The 18,470-nt window shown below is 34.7% G+C and overlaps 1 protein-coding gene across 8 annotated transcripts in view; it reads left to right on the plus strand.

Annotated features, from left to right (window-relative positions):
• Positions 1 to 18,470, plus strand: part of LOC106787803 (ETS-like protein pointed) — an 82,244-nt gene that overhangs the window by 19,821 nt on the left and 43,953 nt on the right. Inside the window, exon 1 of one of the 8 annotated variants that reach the window (XM_014750479.1) lies at positions 8,923 to 9,124. The exons of the other annotated variants lie outside the window; for them this stretch is intronic. The gene's annotated coding sequence lies outside the window, so the exon portion shown is untranslated. Of the gene's footprint in view, positions 1 to 8,922; positions 9,125 to 18,470 lie in introns of those variants that run through there. 8 annotated transcript variants of the gene reach the window in all.

Raw genomic sequence — 18,470 nt, forward strand, 5'->3', positions numbered from 1 at the left:
TTTTTCCCACACACACACATATATATATATATATATATACATACACATGGTTTATCGCAAGTGTTCCGTTATTCAAAATTCTTTTTTTTTCTTTTTCTTTTTTCTTTTTCTTGAATTTCCGTATATGTGTTGTATGAGAAAAGGACGTAAAATTTCTTTAGAAAAATTTCAAATATTTTTGTTATCTTAAACGAGTTCCCGGTAATTTAGTTATCTTTCCTTTCTTTAAATATTTATCGTTTTTCAGAAAACTCTTAGGGAGAAGGAGGGGTATCGTGATGATATTTTGGTAAAAATGGCGGAAAAGAAAAGAACTATTTGAGGAATGGATGGATGGATGGATGCAAGAATTTGATTTTTTACTTTCTAACGAAATTATGGTATAGATTATTGATTTGTTAGAAATTATTTCAATATCGTTGGTACTCTTTTGCAAAACTTATAGACGCGATAATTGATAAATGAAGTTATTCGCGAACGCAAATCGTTCTCGGCGAATAAACACACACATATAAATATATATATATATATACATATATATATTTATATATATATTTCTATCTTTCTCCCATTTTTTTTTCCTTTAAATAACCACGGCGGTCGATGGCAGCAGTCGATGGAAAAGAGCTTTCTTTGTAACAGCTTATCGAACGGAATTTAAAGATAGTACATTTACTCGTTAAAAAATCCTACTCTCATTCCCTCTCTCTCTCTCTCTCAGTTTTTTTTTTTTCTTTTTCTTTTTCTTTTTCTGGTTCGTTCTTGCTTCATGATACATACATAAATAAAGAATACGATTGACGAGAGAAAAGAAAAATTGGAGTAGAACGAGCTTTAATATGAAATAACGATGCGTGTCTACCTCTGTTGGAATCCCCGCTTGCTCGGTCGGTCATCACCCCTTCGATCATTTCCCAATAGATAGCGTTCTACGAGAAATTCTTTTTATCCGCTACCGATAAAACAGATCTCTCTCTCTCTCGTTCTTCGACGATTATCAACTATTTTACCCGCGCTACTTTTATGTTTTTATTCTTATTTTTTAATTGAATATACTTTTCTTTTATCACCAAATACGAATACAACAAATTAATAATAATGCTTTAGAAAGTGTCGTTAAATGATCGAAGACATATTTTACATGTACAAAATTAGATTAAAAAAAAAAAGAAAGGAATCTTACACCCACACCCTCTCGATTTTTCTTCAAAACTTCGGCCATCTTTAACTATCCTATCGTTAAGTCACGTAGCTGAGGTTGAAGTTGAGAAGGAGGAGGAAGAAAAGGAAGAGGTGGAGGAGGTAAATGGGAGGAGGAAGATGGAACAACGACCCTAACGGCCTATGAATCATCTTCTTCTCGCCTAACAAAAAGCAATTTCTTCGTCGCCGATTGAATGAATCTTTTTCTTTACCCTCTCTCTCTCTCTCTCTCTCTCTTTTTCTTTTCTTCGTCTATCAGGAACTTCTTCGAAAAGCCGCGCTCCGGCACGTTTGTTTTTAGCGAAGTTCACGCATTAAATCTTCGTGATCTAATACACACATACACATACAACACATCATCATCATCCATACAAACATACTTGTAAGTTAAATGGTGATGTGAGTTAGCTCGTCTAGTGGACAGGGTAGAAAGGGAGATAGTTTGGATGGACGGGGAAAGGAAAGATTGGTGGAAGAAAGGAAGGAAGGAAGGAAGGGGGTAAAGAGAAAGAGAAAAAGAAATAAAGAAAGAAAGATAGAGAGGAATGGCTAGCAACAGGTTGTGACGTCAGAAGGCGCCACGCGACTACTACACAGTTCATTCACGAAGGCAACAGGCAACCAGCAGGCAATTGTGTTGTAGCATAATTCAGCTTAGCTTAGCTTAACTTTACACGGCACAGAGTCTTAGGGTTGGAACCTAAGTAGTAGCCAAGACCAACAGTAACCAGCAGGACCGACCGCGAACGTTCTCTTTCGCGTTTCTCAGGTGATTCTACGAGCCGGTTTTATTAACGGCTGGGTAACGCGCCGCGCGATTAATAGTCCGTAACGGTTTGATTTGCTTTACATCGGAACCGAACGAGGGTTCTCCCGATATTCCGAATTGATACAGGTTTTAATCGGTGAAAGAAAAAAAGTAAAGTAAAGTAAGAGAACGAGAACGTCCTTATTTATTCTGGATCGATCAATTATCTTCGATGATATTAAATTTATGTCTTATTCGAATCTCTTCCTAGAAGAAACAGAAAAAAAAATAAAAAGTCAATCAAGATGTAGAGTATCTAACATAGCAAATGATCAATTTCATTCACATAAATCTTCGATTCAAGGAAAACGAGAAAGATATGATATTAACTTAAGATTAAGTATTATCCGTAAATTAAAATAATCCTAACTAAGTAGCTATGAAATGAATGAGATAAGGTTATTTAGAAATGGATATTCAAGAGAGATTATCACGTATTATAAGATGCTTCAGTCTTTTAGAGGACTAGAATGATTGATATAATACGTATATAAATATAAATAGATATTCACGCGCGCACATGGATAGAATTGAACGGACAAATCGATTTGCCGGTCGTGTTCCCTTGGGAACTCCAACTAACGCTGAGTTCCTTACTTTCGGAGTCTGTAAAAGAAGAGAAGACCAGAACAGAACAGAATAGAAGAGAACAGAAGAAAACAGAACAGAAGAGAACAGAACAGAACAGAAAAAAGGAAAAAAGAGTTGGTGTTTTATCCCTACCAGAGATCCGATCTAACCTCACCTAGAGTTCCTTTTTCTCTCTTTGTCTCTCTCTCTCTCTCTCTTTCTTTCTTTTTCACTTGAGACTCGCGTCGTTCGCCTCAGGCCGCGACTCGTGGAAAGGAGAACGGGAGCTGGAAAAAGGGACAAGGAGCTCTTAAGAAGTTAGAGAAAGAAAGAAAGAAAAAGAAAAAGAAAGAGAGAAAGAAAGAGAGAGAGAGAGAGAGAGAGAACTTGCTTGGTCTCCCCTCCCCAACGGCCAGTAGCCACGCGAGTTCATTCATGAGAACGTGGGAACGTGCCTCACGGTAGGTCTGCTGTTTTACCCCATCCTCTATCTTTCTCTCTCTTTTTCTTGAAAAAGAGAAAAAGATAGAGAGAGAGAGAGAGCGCGTACTTTCTCGGCCGATGTTGTGTTACGTCGCGTTGTTGTGTATCTTTGTATGTGTATGCATGTACGTTGCTTTCCCTCCACCACCACCACCATCACCTCCTACTCCTCTTCCTCCTCCAGCAGCAGCACCTTCGAGTTCTTTCGCGTTCCCTTACCCTCTCGTTTCTCAGTAGACTCCTATCTATTTTCCTCTCTGTTTCTCTCTTACATTTCTTTTATTCTTTTTCTATTCATGCAACCGTGTAATATACTCTACGCATGTATGATAATATTGTATTTGTGTACCTGTATCGATACGCGTTACCAGATATATATATATATATATATATGATTTTTCTTTTTACGTGAATGTGTATGTCGCGTGTTTGTATAGATCCGGACAGTCAGTCAGTCACTCTTTTACAATGATAAGAAGTAGTAGTAGTGAGTAGTATTACGTTCTTTTCATTTCCAATGAATGACTGTCGCGAAACGTGTTATATATCTATCTGTATAGAACTAGACTGATAATTTTTTCTTTTTTTTTCCTTCATTCTAATATCCGGAGATTGTAGTAGGAGTATGACGTGGATTTAGATCAAACGCGATAAGTTGTTGAATTATTTCGAATTTTTTTTTTGTCTTTTTTCCTCCCCATTCTTTTTCCTTTCTTTTTTTTTTTTTTTTCCTTATTACCAAGACGAATTTATGAAATAATTGCAAACTAGGTGTAAGTGTTCTCCATTCATTTCGTAAGAGTGAGATTCTTTTTTTTCTCTTCTTTTTTTTTTTTGTATTTCTTACTTTCTAAACTTCGTGCTGCTAACAACTTCTACGACTACTACTCTCCCTGTTTACGAATCGCAGTAACTATACAAATGCGATTTCTATCTCTTCTTACTAGGTACACCAGGTGCTACGTTACAAACCAAGCACACAGTTGGTTGGTTGGTTGGTTTACTTGCTTGCTTACTTGCTTGCTTGCTTGCTTTGCTCCGTTCCTAGCACGATGCTAAGAAAACTTTATGCACTTCGGCTTGACAGAAATGATGTAGCGAACATGCCGAGAACGTAAATAATATCTGAATATATTTTATGCACCATCACACACACACACACACTCTCGTACATTGCTTCTGAATCTCTCTTTATTACACAAAGTTTCGCGATAAAAGGAACAATTATTTTCGATATTATATTGACTTGCGTTGAAAATTCGTACCGATATCATTTTGTTCATAAATTTGCTGTAATATTTGAATAAAAGAGAAAAAGATAAAAAAAAAAAGAAGAAAGAATGAAAAATAATTGTACGGAATTGATTAAAGGGAATACGCACATTTGTGTGCGTGCGTGTGTGAAATAATTATAAAACAAAATGAAACACTAATGAGTAATATAATAGTTAGAGATAGAAACAATTAGAATAGATCGGGATCGATCGATCCGAAGAAATGAATCCTTTCATTTCCGTACCGATCAAAGAAGAAGAAAAACAGTTGGAAGGTGTATCGAGTGTTGTATAGGCGAGTGTATCGAACGACGGAGACATAATTGCGGCTTGTAAATCGGGCTGGATAGTGCCGGAGGGCACTCCTCCTTCGTACTTACTTTCGAACGAAAGCAACTCGAGTAAAGCTCCTCTTCTCTTTCTTCTCTTTTAAACTCTCTTTGCGTTTTCCAGAAAAAGATTCTGAGAGAAACAGAAAGAAAGAAAGAAAGAGAGAGAGAGAGAGAGAGAGAGAGAGTTTTCTCATCTTCTTTTAACTACGTTTGCGTTTACTAGAATGAGAAAGAGAGAGAGACAAGGATAAGGGGAGGGGGGAGTATGTGTCTGTGTATGTGTGTTCTCTCATCTTTTAACTCCGTTTGCGTTTACCAGAATGAGAACGAGAGAGAGAGAGAGAGAGAGAGTGAGTGAGTTTTCTCATCCTCATCTTCTTCTCCTTTCTTCTTTTCCATCGTACGCGTTCCTCGAACGAAAAAGGTACGAAGAGAGAGAGAAAGAAAGAAATAAATAAAGAGAACCGCGCCTCTTCTTTACGTCTGCGGAATGAAAAGAAAAAAGAAGGAAAGCGAAGAGAACTACCTGTTCGGTGCGTATCACACGCACTATTACTCCTCTCAAGATACAGCTTTGCAACACGTTTCACGAGAACGTACCTTTATGATCTCTTTCTCTCTTTATTTTTTTCTCTCTCTCTCTCTCTCTCTCTCTCTCTCTCTCTGTTTCTCTCCTTGAGCGCCATTCGTGGCCCTTTCTTGGTATAGCATCGACCGTTCCTGGAATGTGATAAATAACTACCACTATGGTATGAATCTTCATTTTAACATTAGATTTTATTTTTTGTACTACTTCTTTTATATACGATACGTTCCTCGATACTATACGTAATACTATTTTTACTCAATGTCAGTAATAGTATATTTACCATGATTTTATATTTCATTTCTGTTTTATACTGTTCGATATTTTTATTCCATACATTCCGTACATTGATTTTTCTTGTCAGTCTTTTTTTAAACGAAGTTTTACACACGAACAATATATTTAACATATATTACATATTACCACAAGATAGTTCATATTATTATATGAAAATATAATCTTTTAAATTATTATGATAGACAGAAAAAAAAAAAAAGGTTTAATTAGAAATTTTGTTTGAATCCCTTAATAAGAAAGTTTTCTAACGAAACGATTGACTTGTCTCAACGTAAGTTGGTACGTTCTTTACATGTGTATACATAAATGTTATAATAATTCATGTAGTATCGTCGGGGTACTCTTAGGAGTCCGCACCGTGGCCGCTCGATTAGGGCAGCCATTAAATATACGTCGTTGTTGCAACAGGTAGAAGACGAGGGCCCGATGCGAACCAAGCGGATGTTATTGCTCTCGGGAAGTCGGTAGCCGGGGTAATTGATTATCTTGCGCCTTTTATAAGTTACAAGTCTGTGCTACGGCGGACTCTTAAATCCATCCTCTGCATCCCTATATCCTCAAATTATATAGCGGAATCGATGTTAGTTTCAAAGAAAAAGGGAGTAAAACTTCAACTAAGGATATATATCTAATACCGAACTTTACGATGCTTTGAACAACAACAACAACAACAACAACAACATTTTCAAACAATATGATACAAGTAATAATAGAAAAGAATGAAATATCATCCGAAAATCGATTCTATTTGGATTCATTTATATTAATCGTTATTGCTATTTTATATATGAATATTCATTCATGTATGAGACCATTTATAATATATTTCATCATTATATTTTGTTAATAAAATTCTTAAAGGGTTAAAAATTCTAATTTAACATTCCTTATAGGAGGGTTACATACTATAATACAAATATTTTAAATCACTAAATTTGTAATCATACGAAATTAAATCCACCTTAACATTAAAAACCTACCGACATTTTATGTACACCTATTCCTACCGTGAGCGGTCAAATGAGTAAAAGAAAAAAAAAAAAGAAACAATTACATTTGTTGGATAATAGAAAAAAAAGATAAAAGATAAAGGTAGTTGATACTATCACTTCTCCTATTCTTCTTCTTCGCGATGATGATGACGATGATCATTATCATCATCATCATCATCATCATCATCATCATATAGAGAAGAGAGTAGAGCAGAATGTGTTCGTACGTCCGCTTCCGAACGGCAAAGTCGGTGAAGCCGCTTTATAAGCCCGTGTATACCTGGCTCATGGCTTCCACGCTCTCCTGGTATATTATGGTTAAGTTGTTGCCGGTGGACAGGCTCCTATTCGAGCGTAGCTTCTGGTCTCGCGAGAGATTATAGAGATAATGGGGGCCCTGGATAGCAGAGTTGCTCGGTCCTCGCTCCCAACAAATTGCAGGGTTCATTCATCCTCTACTCGATAGAGAGAAAAACTAGCCCCGCTACTCAACCTCCTCTTCTCTCTCTCTTTCTTTCTTTCTCACTCACTCACTCACTCACTCTTATTCTACTCCCCCTTCCCCCTTCCCTCCACCCCTTCTCACTCTCATCATGCATATACCTCAATGTATGTATTACATATATGTACGTTGTTAGTATACAACTTGACCTCTTGGAATATGATTTCCTTCCTTGCTCTAGGAACGTCATAACTCTTTATTCATCCCCACTCTTTTTTTTTATACTTTGTCAAATTTATATTTTGTTTTCCTATCATTATTCTTCTTTTTAGTTACGTAAAACGTTCGTGTATAACGCGTTGATCTCTTGAAATATGATTTCCTTCCTTGTTTATAGGACAATGGTATTCTAACTTTGACGGATTTGTGGTAGTATTTTTTTTCTCAGTGTAAATGTATTCGATGAAGTTGTCAAAATTCTTTGTTTTAATACTAGTTTTTGAAATGATATTTTTCAAATAAGACGAATGATATTTTGGGAAAGTTAGATGGAATATTGAAGATGCGTGAAATGCAGTTTGATTATCATTACTCTACGACTTCGAAGCTTTTATTTATTCTAACCCTTTTTTCTCATACCTTGATAAATTAATTTTTTTTCTAATTTTTGTATACATGCGTTGTCAGTATGCAATTCGTTTCTATTCCTTCCACGTGTAAGAACATCGTCATTGATTTTTTTTATACTTTTAATCCGCAATCTTTTTTGTTTTTTAATTAAAAAAAAATTATAAAAATAGATTGACATTGGCGTTGCCTTTCTTTCTAATAAATAAATGAATCGAGTTTTCCCGAGTGGTGAATCACGTTAGAATGTAGCCGATTATTTCCATATTACTCGCTGACTAATACGCGATTAGCTGCTTTAAGAATTTTTCCATGTGTAACGCCAAGTGGGGAACAACCTGTTTTCTCTGTCTCCTGACGAGATGGATCGATCGTTAATATTTCTCACCATACGTTCTCTGCCATATTGATTTTTCTACGGAATTTGTCTTACCTTTTCCCCTTATAATCATAATCATATTAATACTTAGGATAATCATAACCATAATGCGACATACCATTTATTACTTACTAATTATTATTCATTCATAATTACAACGTATTAACACTTTTAACCGATAGGTCAGACAATTTTTTTATTCCTTTTTGAACAACACAATCCGGAATTTATTTCGCAATGCAAATACCAAAAGAAGAGGAAATACGTTCTAATATATATTTTTTTATTTTAAGAAACTTGTTAGAGTTCATTACGATTTCTAAAAATGAAGTCAAATTTAGCGAATTGATAAGAAGTTTTATATCCAACCATTTTCTACCACAATCTAACATATATTTCGCAATGGAAGTGGAAATGCGTTCTACAAACTATTTGTATTCTTGAAAATGACTTGGTTTTAATAGAATAGTATACCTAAAGTCTAAATAAACTTGTAGCCTCGTGCTGGGTAAAGAATAGAGAAGAGTAAGGAGGGATTGAAACGAAGGAATCATGGAAAGGAATCGTTTGGTGCGTTAAAAAGGACCACTTCCTTCCTTCGCGGTAGATAATCGTTCTGTGGTATCGTTCAGACTCGTTAAGAACAACATTGGAGAAACGATAACGGCATTGACTCCGATTGGTTGAGGAAAACGGGATATGGCCGGGGCCTTTTCTTCTAATGAAAAATACGAAAGTGTTGAAAAGTTTGTCAGAGATTCGCGACCGCATCCGCGATCGGAGGAGGGTTGCTGCTTGCCTTACCTTGTCTCATACTTCTCATTTTCTTTCTTTTTTTTCCGTTTTATCTTTCCGTTTAAATCAGCGTGTCTTTTGATTTTACCGTTTATTAAAAAAAAAAGAAGTAATTTTTGTTTCTTTACGATGTCTACTATATCATTCGTGTTACGTGAACATAATTATTCTTCGATCTCGTTATCTTATGAATTATTATTATCATCATCTTGGCTCGAAATCATTCTCATCATCATCAAATGCTTTTACCGAAAGGTTTCTTCATCCTGTGATACTTGGACGGAATTAATTTCTCCTCAAAGGATCTACATTTCAATCAGATCACTCGTCTGAATCGTAAGTAAATATATACACCTAACATAATCTGAAATTATTTCATAAAACCTTTGTTTCGATTTATTTTATTTCAATTTTCATCATTTTCGAAATCATTTTCATTCCGAGTATTTTCTATTTTTTGGAAACCTTGTTTAATCCTTTTAATTAAGAAAGAGTGAGTGTTACTTTATTATAATATACGAATATAAACAATTTAAGTTTATTCTAGGCTGACGATTGATTGTTGAATATTTGTAACTCTCAATCAATATTTGCCTTTTTCTTATTATTCAAGTTTTATTTAAGAATAACAAATTTCTGTGTTTATGAATTATAAAATTTATATCACGTTTTTTAAAGATAATGAATGAGATATACAAATGCGTTAATTTAATAAATAACGAATTACGATAAAAAATGCAAATAAAATAAATCGGTTTGAATAAGCTAACCAAATCTTGACGAGCAAGTTCAAATGTAATATAAATAAGCAAACGAATTTGACTAGTTGATTTGAGTGTCTATTGCATATATAAAGATTGTCAAACAAAAGTTTAAAATTACGACAATTTTTATGAGTAAACCATTGCTTATGCCCATTATTCATCCAATCGTTGCAAAATTCTTAAATAACAGAACAAAATATTTGTAGCTTTGCGTTTGCGAATACATATATATACGTGTGTGTGTGTACATGTGTGATGTGCATGTTCCTATATATATATAATATAATTTTATGGTGATAATAAATAATATTTAGTTACTATAACTAATAATATAACATCGTACGAATGAAAAATTATATTTTCTTTTTTTTTTTTTCAAATTTTCCTAATCAAAGATAAAAAAAGAAGAAGAAAGATAAGGTAAAAAGGAAAAAAAAAAGGTGATAACGATGTTAGAGGAGTCTGTGTCATTGTGTCATGGATCCTGACAAGGCGCCACGTTCCCGATCGAACGGATGTCGTGCTCGTTCTGGTACGTTGATTAGCGCTAGCGATGCTAAACAAATAAAATAAAGAAAGGAAATAATTGATTTTGCCGGGAGGCATCGCGAATGTACCAACGAACAGGCTGGAGGAAGTCGAACAGGTTTTACTAAGAGAGAGAGAAAGAACTAAGGTCATTCGAGTATGTGTTCTGTATGTATTAGTGTGTGTGTGTGTGTATGGTGTGTCAGAAAGAAAGATAAAAAAAAGAAAGAAAGAAAGAAAAAAGGAAAAAAGAGAGAGAAAGAGAAATGTACATTTAGAATTCTCTTCCTACACCTTGTAACCAAGCGAGTACTTCTTTCCGATCATATTCCTATGATCAATAAAAATCATAATTTCGATCTATTATAACATAAATTGTATAGATTGACTTCTGATCATTTTGTCTTCTAACTTTTTGTACGAGCATTTCAATCATTTTTATGTAAGCCTAACTTTTACATTGAAATTATAATGATTTATCCATAACTGAAAAAAACACAACATACTCTTTATCTTAGAAATAATATTATTTGTAATAAAAACTTATATATATGCACACCTATTTGCACAGTTGGAATGTTAAGAGTTAATCCTAATAACATATAAAACTATATATTTATATATACATATATAAATTAAATGAATATAATTTATAATTTGTGAATAAATAATCTACAAAATTGAATTATATTTATTATTTTAAGATAAAAGAAAAAAAAATGCATAAACAATATATGCCTGTTTATAGAAAAAATAAATGCAAACATATTTCTAGGATAAGAAGTACCTTTCCAGGCACGCTTCCGGACGTAAGAGGTAAAAGACGAGGCAGAGAAGAAAGGGGTTGGGTGGGGTGGGGTGGGGTGGGGGAGAGGCGAAGATACAGATGCTGGGGGCTTGCATAGTATGGTGGTGGGGAGAGAGCCACGCGATCGAGATTTATTTATAAGTCGACGAACGTGGCCTCCCTTCTCTATCCTTTTCCTTCTTCCTTCTTCCTTCTCCTCTTCTATATCTTTCTCATTCTCTCTGTTGAACTGGCGTGCTCCTCAGTGGTGCCCAGCATCCGTTGGACCACTATTTTCCTATCCTATTACCTCTCTCTCTCTCTCTCTCTCCTCTCTTCTTCCTCCCTCCCTCCCTCCAGCGTCATTTTTTCTCACTCAACTTCTCAACGTTCACTTCGCGGTTTCTCCTCTCATTAAGCACGACTCACATTTCCTTCCAAAGACAGAGAAACAATATCTAAACGCAATCTCTTAGATATTTTTTCTATAACTTAAAAATAATGCCGACAAAAATTCGAATTCGATTTTGAAGTCTGTTTGTTGTTTTCCTTTTTTGGGTTGAGGGGGAGGGGTATTCGATTTTATCGAATTAATTTTCTTCTCGTTGTTTTGAATATCGTATGAAAATAGGATACATAATATATTGGTATAATTTTGAATAATATTGTTTTTAAGTATCCAGTCAAATCATGGGATATATGTGGCAACTTGTTGCACTCTTAAGTTCTTTATTTACAACACAATTCTATCGAGTCATTCGTTTCCATATAGAAGCCGGAAATCGACTCTAGTGGGAATTTATTATATCGCCAGAGGATCGGCATATACATATTCTACTACGGGGCTTATAGGCCGTTCACCGTTTGCTTCCCCTCTCCACTAACCCCTCCGCATCTATCCTATCCCTTCTACACCCTCCCCGAGCCACGCGCCAGCTCGAGAAACGAGCTACGTGCTTTTTTGCACATATGTGTTTCCCTATGTGTTCTGTGTAGATACGTCCTATGATATTATGTGTATGCGCATCTAGAATATGTCTATGCTTATGTGCGAGTTCTTCGAGATGATCCTTGTATCTATATATTTTCTCCTTTAAATATAATATTCTTTGCAAATTTTTATCATTTTATTATAATATATAAACTTTTTTCTTCTCTCTCTCTCTAAGTATCTTCTTATATTTGCCTTTTATTATTAATAATACAAATTATTATGATATATCAAAAATAGAACTGAAATTAATTCGGATTGTAAGAAAGGATAGCTATTAAAAAGAATTATTTGAAGTTAAATAAAAATGAACTGAGAATCGTGTTAAGATTGAAATTTTGATTAACAAATAACAAAATACGAAATATTTGATTATGCTAACTAGGTAAAGAAAAATTGAACGACAGTAGTTTAACCATAATTTTTGCAAACGATTAAAAGGTATTTGTGAGGATACTTCGTGGAAGATTGTTAGGAAATAATCAGAAAATGTTAAAAGGTGTCCTCGCCGGAAGAGTTAGACTTAGGTAAGCGTGATACTGGTCGTATAATACTTGAGGGCAGAAGTACTGGTGAAACAGGTTCGAAGTTGCTCCGAGGAACTGGCCAAGCAACGCGAGCGGGGAAAAACAAGAGGTGTACAATCGGATTGTGCGCCAGCCTGATCGTCCTGCCCCTGAGGCATTTTATAACGGTATTAAACGAATGCCGGTGTCGATGTAAACTCACAGTTGCGAACGCTTTTTCCTTCCTCCCCCTACTTCCCTTTCAAAAGATTATCCTCTCCTGACGTTTTGCTCCGGAGTCATTCCATTTTTATCTTTCGATTTCGTCGATCGATCAAATATCAACAAACACAACGCGCATCCGTCCCGTCAATCTCAATTTCTTAGAATTGTTTTCCTCTATTCACCCCTTTTCGAATTGATTTATCAGAACAAAATAATAAACATATCTTATCATACCAGATTTCATTTTTTAACCTTTTATTATTTTTACGATTGGTAACGATACCTTTGATCGAAAATAAAATCAAATTGACAAAAATCTAAACATTTTACATTAATATTTCATTATTTTTCTCATTATATTAACATTATATTTAATTATATGTCAAATTTGTTAACAAACGTTACGTATTGTAACTCTCCTTTACCTTTCTAGTCATTCATTTAATGAAATACTATACTTAATTAAGAAATGATTTCACCAAAGCGGTTAATTTTCATTAAGTAAATAAATCGGACAAATGTGACGAAAGAGAGAGAGAGAGAGAGAGAGGATGAAGTCATCCAGTTGTGGTAGAGATGTGTAATGTCTTCTCCCCCTCTAACCTCGATCCACCATCTCTCTCCATCTCTCTCCATCTTTTTCTTTGTCCGTCCTCGCGCAAACCGCTGTGCCACTGAATTGATGCGTGGGTGCAGGTTGGACGCAGATAACGCGGGAGGAGTTTCGTTTGTCCAATCCTCGATGATCCTGCTCCTCCTCCACTTCCTCTCCCTCTTCCCCTCCCTCCCTTCCTTCCTTCTTTCTTTCTTTCTTTCTTTTTTCTCTCTTGTTTTTTCTTAGCTCACCTACCTTTCGATTCCTTCTTACCAAAGTGTTTTACGAATGGACGATGCTCGTCCGACAGGAACAAACCCTTTGACTTCTCTTTCTAAGTCTCCCTCTCCCTCTCCCTCACTCTCTCTCTCTTACTCTTTCTCTCGTTTGGTTTATACTTTGACTCCGTTTATACCACGCCTGCTCCACACCTATCTTCCTCTTTCTCTCTCTTTCATTTGTTCTCTGCTCGACGAACGATGACCAATTCGAATGGTCCACAACTATGTGTTCATTATAATCTTTTTATTCCAACCAACGATGTTTCTATTCGATGATAATGGTAATAATGATGATGATGATGATGATGATGATGATGATTACGATGACTCTGTGCGAATTAAGGTATTCCTTTCCTGCGTTTCCTAATTATTTTCTTACAAATATTATTATATTATCTAGATAATTTATCCAATAATTTATATAAATGATTAATGCAAATTTAATCACATATGTTTCGATTTTATTATTATTATGTCGCGTAGGATTGCGGAATACCAAACCGCCGCCCCCCGAAGGGATCACAGGATATCTTCAAATTTCTTTTCATTTAAGATTTGTGGAAAGTAACGTTGTTTAAATAAATTTAATTAATATGTCATAATACGAAATTCTTAATTACTTTTCTATTTGGTTAATAATTCAATGGGAATTTTTTCGAAATTGTTTTTCTAACTTGAATTTGTGGGTCCCGAAATTTAGGGTTTTTACTTAAGTTGATCTGCTGCCACTGTTATTATGAATATTTAGAAATAATAAAATATATGTTTGATCGTTGTACATCTATTGTCTTAAATTTGACTTTCTGATCGAGGGCCACTTTCCTACACGAAGAATACACCACCAACAACCCTCCTTTCACTATGACGACGCGTTTCGACGAGCATGAACACTGCTCAATTGGCGTGCATATTATGCAAACAGTCACGGTTCTTATATTACACGTATATACATATATATTACATACGTATTTGTTATATAGATACGTTAGTGAAATACCTGCCTCGCGTGTGTATGTGTGTGTGCGTATTACTGAAACGTGAGTCATACCATTTAATTTACGCCAATACAACGCACACTAACACATTATCAATGTATTAGATTATTCAATTCTCGAAAACTGTTCAAAAATATTTTTACTAATATCTTCAATCGAATGAAACAATCAAAATAAATTGAATCAAATTATTTGTTTATAAGGACAAAAACGCGTAACAATTAAATACGAGATAAAAAAAAAGAAATGATATTCCGTTTGTGTTTTCGCTAAAAATTTTCTCTTATCATTACTTCCAAACTATTCACAAAAAAAAAAAAATATTTCTACAAACGTCTCTAATCGACAAAAACTTGTAATTAAATTTAAATCTAATAAAAAATATGCGTCGTTTATAAAAGTAATATAATAATTAAATACAAGATAGAGAAAGGAAAGAGATATTCTTTCAGGTTCACCAAAATGTCGTCGTCCCAATGGACGCCATGTTCAAGTTAACAAAAGGCAATTGCTTTTTCGTGTTTCCCTTCTCTCCTCCTCCTCCCTAATCCCCCGCCCCTCCTTATCCATCTCTTTCCCCGAAAGAGTTCTGAGAGTTAAACTATACATAGTCGTTCCATAGTAGATTTCGTATACTGTTTCTCGGAGATAACACGATGAGGATAATGTTAATGGCGGAACAGGTGCTCGGCGAGGCGTGACACAATGACGTCAGTGGAGAGCCTTCGTGCCATGCCACTCGTGCGCACCCACCGACACAAAATTCTGCCGCCATTAAAGTCACCGAGGGACGGACGGACAAACGGACGGACGGACGGACAAACGGACTGCACGAAACGTTTGCAATTCTTTTATACTATATATATACACACGTTTCATGTATATAGACACGCGTATGTGTGTGTTTATCTGTGTGTATGTGTATAGATATATGTGTACGTAAATATCTTTTTAACGTCCCGCACGTCTTTCACGGTTAGTTCAATTTCCACTTTCGTATAACGTTCTTTTAACGTTCTCCTATGTGAAACAACGTTCTCTCCTGTAATTAATGGACATGGCTTAACGCTTACGTTTGCAGTTTCGGTATATCATTTGTAAACTTTTCCTTTTCTTCTTTTTTTATTTCTTTCGCCTTTTTGTTTGTTTTTTTTTTATATATATATATCCATTCGAATAGTTCTTACAATGTAGATATACAGTGCTGCGCGAAACCGCGGCAATTATATTGATATTTTTTTTCCATTGATTATTTCGAGATTTATGACAGTATTGAAGAAGAAAAAAATGTTCGATGCTAATAAATATTTCCGATAGGATAAATGAATTATATATCAAAGTTAAAATATAATATATTCATAATTTCGAATGGTATTTAATCGTAATAATTGTAAATTTTCATCTACGCATTTGAATCCGTTTTATATTCCGATAAGATCGAATTATTAGAAAAAAAGTAATAGACTTTTCATCTGTTATTTAAATTGAAGTTTTATATTTCCAATAAAAGAGCCCACCGTTCTCACGAGTGTTCGCCGTAAAAATGATATGGTGGTGGCCGCGTGCATATGTTAAGAGAAAAAAAAAGAAATATAGAGAAACGGAGAAAGAATATAAGTGCTTGTTGTATATGCTTACGTGCGTATCGGATAGGGGCGAGTGATCATAAGAGTGACAAAGTACAAAAATTATTACCAAGTTGACCAGATAAAGTCATTAAAACGAGTTTTTTCAATGTGGACAACTATTATATTAGTTCGATAAGATATCAAACAAATTCAAACATTTCCATTAGTTTCTCGTTTTCTTTTTTCATCTCTTTTCTTCTTATTCCTCTCTCTCTCTCTCTCTCTCTCTCTCTTTCTTTTTTCTTTTCTAATTTTGTTGTTGTATATCGTTAAAAACTATAGTTCGATAATATTCGTTTACCGTGCGAAATAATATATAATAAGGGAGAAGAAGGGACTAGGAACTTCCGGACAACACCTGTGACACATTCTCACGTGCCGTCAGCATGGCTGGCCCTGTGAACACCTGTAACTCACGCTAGCTAACTGTTGCCACTACCAACATGAATGCACACACACATACACACATATATTACATATTACACGGAGTATAAAACCGCGATGTTTCTAATTTCTCACACGTTAACACCTGTTAGCTTAAAAAGGTCAAGTATAGATACATCAAAGATATGATTAGAAGATAATAGAATAAATTGATCATGACAATTATTATAATAATCTAATTCTATACGATATAAGAATGAAACAACGAAGAATCTTTAATAGATGGAAATTGCATAAAGAAAAAATTTCTTTCAATATAAAGGGACGACATTTTTGTTTTGTGTGTAAAAGAAATGGGTTCTAGACCCAGACCACCTCTTTTATTTCATTTGATTTATTCTTTTTCTTTTCCTTTTTTTTTTTCCTTGACGAAATCTCGATGAGAACCCTTGTAGCAGTTTTAATAGCGACAGAGAGGGCTGGCCCCGTCGGACGGGCAAACAAAACCGGTGTGGGAGCGAAAGCATGCAGGCTCTCACGAGCGTTCATTGTGCGTGATACACATCTATACGTAATTTACCTACCTACCTACCTACCTACCTACCTACCTACCTTCATACATACGCATGTACACATATACATATGTATATATATGTATACCCAACTCCTTTACGTTCTAGAACCTTACAATTCCAACGTGCGAACTTTCGAGACAGTCCTTTGCTTGTCCTTTCGTTTGATCTTCCGACTTTTCGTTTGATTCACGCGTTTGATCCTTATACCGTAGAAATAAAAAAATTGTACGTTCCTAATTTTTAAGGCATTTGTTCTTTCAAAAAATAATTCTAATTTGTATTGTCATTTTTTACATCTGAAATAATTCATTTAATTACTTATCTATGCATATATATATATATATTAATGCACAATTTTCAAACAACCCTGACGTGTAATCGTTTCAGTGAGAAAAAAAATACCAATCGATACGAATTTAGCAGGCAACTTAAATACGTTATTTGTAATATAAATAACACTTTTGTAAATTTATAATATCTGTTAAGGAAAATAAGAAAAAAAATGTGAGAAAGAGAATTATAATAAAATCTATGAAACGTAAAAAATTACAAATTGGTTAAGGGTTAAATATTTGATTAAAAGTTCTTCTAACCCTGTCTAATGGCAATTGACAGAGATGAAGCGTTAGGAGGGTAAAAGGAACGACTAATGATACCTTCAGGCTACGATTAGCACCTACTCGACGATTGTCCCACTATCACTATGATAGGCATTCGAGAGAATGCCTCCTGGCTGCCAAGGACTTCGGCAAAGCCTTATTTGCTAGGATTTAATTAATCGACCTTCTGCACCCCCTCCTACACGACAGTTTCTCACTCATCGTGTTCCGTTGTCAACAATCTTCTCCAGCGGGTATTTGAATTAATTTCACTAATCACACATATTCATATATTAATCGTTTTATTTTTCTATTACGCGCGCCGAGAATTTCTTTTTAATTAAACTTACGTTAACTTTGTATAATTTATTGTTTCTATTTTTTTTTTTCTTTTTTTTTTTTTTCATTTCAATCATGTCTCTTCTTAATTCGATTAAGAATATTCAATTATTTATTACGATGATTTATTTTGCGAAATGTGTGTGTGTGTGTTTTTTTTTATATATTTTTACTATAAATTATATGATTAATAATCTAATCGTTCAATTTGTCTAACTGTCTTCGAAAAACTTGAAAACTTGTTAACATGGAGACTTAAATTATTTTCTTTTTTATTGCACACTTTCTCTTTCTCTCTCTCTCTCTCTCTCTCTCTCTCTTTCCTTTTTATGGGGAATATCCACTAAATTTACAATAGACGCGTCAGAAAAGATCGACCTTAATCGTTGTTTCTCATATATATATATGAATACGATCTATGTTAGCTTCTTGTTTCCGGCATCATCGATCATTCTTACTATTGCACGAATCAAGGGAACCAACCA

The sequence above is a fragment of the Polistes canadensis genome, unplaced genomic scaffold (assembly GCF_001313835.1).
Source record: "Polistes canadensis isolate GaletaPanama2010 unplaced genomic scaffold, ASM131383v1 scaffold_115, whole genome shotgun sequence".
Classification (NCBI taxonomy): domain Eukaryota; kingdom Metazoa; phylum Arthropoda; class Insecta; order Hymenoptera; family Vespidae; genus Polistes; species Polistes canadensis.